This window comes from Gossypium hirsutum, chromosome A10 (assembly GCF_007990345.1).
Source record: "Gossypium hirsutum isolate 1008001.06 chromosome A10, Gossypium_hirsutum_v2.1, whole genome shotgun sequence".
Taxonomy (NCBI): domain Eukaryota; kingdom Viridiplantae; phylum Streptophyta; class Magnoliopsida; order Malvales; family Malvaceae; genus Gossypium; species Gossypium hirsutum.
Genome location: NC_053433.1, coordinates 19,856,671 through 19,860,254, shown reverse-complemented (window position 1 = coordinate 19,860,254; position 3,584 = coordinate 19,856,671). Strand labels below are relative to the sequence as shown.

At 36.1% G+C, this 3,584-nt stretch overlaps 1 non-coding gene across 1 annotated transcript; it reads left to right on the top strand.

The window, feature by feature from the left end:
- Nucleotides 1-2,682: 2,682 nt before the first annotated feature.
- LOC121208839 (small nucleolar RNA R71) lies at nucleotides 2,683-2,789 on the top strand. Its single transcript, XR_005903963.1, has one exon. It is a non-coding gene; the product is annotated as a small nucleolar RNA R71 (small nucleolar RNA).
- The last annotated feature ends 795 nt before the right edge of the window (nucleotides 2,790-3,584 follow it).

The window sequence follows — 3,584 nt, the reverse complement described above, 5'->3', positions numbered from 1 at the left end:
TAGAAATTTTATGTTCAATTTTAGATTTATCGACCTTAATCCCTTTACTAGAAATTTTATGTCCTAACACAATACCTTTTTGAACCATAAAATGACATTTTTCCCAATTGAGCACCAGATTTGTTTCCTCGCATCTTATAAGACTCGTTTTAAATTTTTAAGGCAAAGATGGAAAGAGTTATCGAAAATCGAGAAATCATCCATAAATACCTCCATGATGTCTTCTACGAGTTCGTCGAAACAACGCTAAAAAGTAGTAGGAGCATTACATAATCCAAAAGACATTCTACGATAAGTAAACGTACCGTATGGACATGTGCATGTTGTCTTTTCTTGATCTTTAGGAGCTATTTGGATTTGAAAATAGCCAGAGATTCCATCTAAGAAATAATAGTACATGTGCCTGGATAATCTTTCCAACATTTGGTCAATGAATGGAAAAGGGAAGTGATCTTTTCTCGTGGCATCATTCAGCTTCCTATAGTCAATGCAAACTCTCTAACCTGTGACTGTCCTTGTTGGGATTAATTCATTCTTCTCATTGGCTACAACAGTCATGCATCCTTTCTTAGGAACAACTTGCACTAGACTTACCCAAGAACTGTTAGAAGTAGGATAAATAATTCCAGCATCTAGGAGTTTAATTACCTCAGCTTTAACAACTTCCTTCATGTTGGGGTTTAGTCTTCTCTGGGCTTGCACACATGGCTTATATTCATCTTCCATTAAAATTTTGTAGGTGCAAAAAGAAGGGTTGATCCCTTTAATGTTAGAAATTTTCCAAGCTATGGCCCTTTTTTGCTCTCTTAATACTTGGAGTAATTCCTCTTTCTCCTTAGGTTGCAAGTTAGATGCAATAATTACCTGTAATGTAGAATTATTTCCAAGGAATGCATATTCCAAGTGATTCGGTAATTGTTTAAGTTCCAATTTGGGAGGTTCTTCAATAGAAGGCTTTTGCTTAAGTTCATCGTTTACCTTAATACCCTCATATTCTACTGGTCTTGGGAGGTTTCATTGGAATTTAGTTCGGTTCCTATCTCAAAATCATCATCCAACCTCTCTCCTTGGGTAAGGCACAGTTCCATCGTGTCCTTATATATTATTTCCTGAAAAGAATCTTGAGTAGCATGATCAATAGAATCAATGAAATAGCATGAGTCATCCTGTTCCTTAGAAAATCTCATGGCACCATAAATTTTAAAAATAATCTTTTCGTCACCTATTTTAAGTACCAATTTACCATCACCCACATCAATAACAGCCTTAGTAGTGGCTAAAAATGGACGACCTAAGATTAAAGGTACTTCAACATCCTGATCCATGTCAAGCACAATAAAATCAACAAGGAATATAAATTTATCTACTTTTACAAGTACGTCCTCTATAATTCCCTTAGGATATTTAACAGATCTATCAGCTAATTGAATACTCATCCTAGTGGGTTTAGGTTCCCCAAGATCAAGTTGTTTAAACATTTTATATGGCATTAAATTAATGCTAGCGCTTAAATCAGCTACTGCCTTATCGACATTCAAACTACCAATTAAGCAAGGAATAGTAAAACTTCCTGGATCTTTCAGATTGGTTGGCAGTTTATTTTGGAGTATGGCTGAGCACTCCTCATTAAGTTCCACTGTAGATAGGTCTTCAAACTTTCTTTCAAACTTTGTTTTGTTTGTTAGAAGCTTCTTTAAAAATTTTGCATATGAAGACATCTGTGATATAGCTTCAACAAAAGGTAAGGTAATATGCAGTTGTTTAAAAAGTTCAAGAAATTTACATAATTGTGCATCCATGCGATCTTTCTTCAACTTTGCTGGGTATGGGATTGGTGGTTTATATTCCTTTGGCATTGGATTGTCATTGTTTTCGGGTGTTACCTCCTCTCCTTTTTTCTGTCAACTTCTTATGGTGGCTTCTTTTCAGATTCAGCTAACACTTTCCCACTCCTTACTGTAATTGCTTTTACATGCTCTTTTGGATTGGTTTCGGTGTTACTAGGTATACTTGCTGTTGGTCTTTCTGAAATCATCTTAGCCAGCTGCCCAATTTGATTCTCGAGTCCTTGGATCGATGCTTGTTGATTTTTAAGTGCAGTTTTAGTGTTCTGAAAATGGGTTTCCGCTACTGAAATAAATTTTGACATCATCTCCTCAAGGTTTGGCTTTTTCTCTTGCTGGTAAGGTTGCTGTTGGAAGCCTGGAGGGGGTGGTGGTCTCTGATTCCCTTGGCCTCCCCATGAGAAATTTGGGTGGCTCTTCCACCATGTATTGTAAGTGTTACTATAAGGATTATTTTGAGATCGAGGATTATTACCCATACAATTTAATTGCTCGTTTTCCATGTTGTGGCCATAAGCTTGGTCCTCCTCCACTTGTATTGCATTGCATTATTGGGTGAACCTGTGAAAAACCAAGTAAACCATTAATTTTTCTATTCAAAAGTTCTACCTGATTAGAGAGCATGGTGACTGAATCGATGTTAAAAGTGTCGGCTGCTTTTGTTGGCTTTGTCCTCATGACTTGTCACTGATAATTATTCAGTGACATCTCTTCTATAAATTTATAAACCTCCTCAAGTGTCTTATTATTTATAGTCCCACCAGCAGCTGCATCAATCATCTGTCTATTAGAAGGATTCAGGCCATTGTGAAAAGTTTGAACCTGTAGCGAGAGTGATAATCCATGGTGAGGGCACATTCTCAAAAGATCCTTGTATCTCTCACATGCATCATAGAGTGTTTCTAGGTCCATCTGTACAAAAGAAGAGATATCATTCCTCAATTTAGCCATTTTAGCTGGTGAAAAATATTTAAGTAAAAACTTTTCGGTCATTTGTTCCCAAGTAGTGATTGACCCTCGTGGTAACAAGTTCAACCACTATTTAGCTTTGTTCCTCAACAAAAAGGGAAACAACCGGAGGTGAATGGCATCATCAGAAACGCCATTAATCTTAAAAGTGTCGCAAAACTTTAGGAAATTCGCCAAATGAGCATTTGGATCCTCGTCCTGCAAACCATCAAACTGAACAAACTGTTGTATCATTTGAATTGTGTTAGGTTTCAGTTCAAAATTATTTACAGCAACAGAAGGTCTAACTATACTCAATTCGGCTCCTGTTAAAGTAGGTTTACCATAATCATACATAGTGCATAGAGTAGGATTCTGATTTACTGGATTAGCAGCAATCGCAAGAGGTAGCGGATTTTCCTGATTTTTAGCCATCTCCTCAGTTGTAGTTGGAATATCGTCCTCTTGCCCTTCCTCTATGTATATTTAGGCTTCGCCTTATTTCTCTTCGGTTTCTACGAGCTATGTGTTCGATCTCACTATAAAAAAGTAATGGTCCTGATGGGTTTCTTCTAGTCATAAACTATAAAATCTGCCAGAAGAAAATAAAACAAATTTTAGTAATATAAACAAAAATAAAATTTAAATTGCAATAGAATAAATGGCTAAAGTAATAAAAATTAAGTGTTCCTAATATCTTATTTCCCCAGCAATGGCGCCAAAAACTTGATGTGAACAAATCGCGATAAGTTTTATAATTTATAAATATCCATTCCTGAAAACTAACTATTA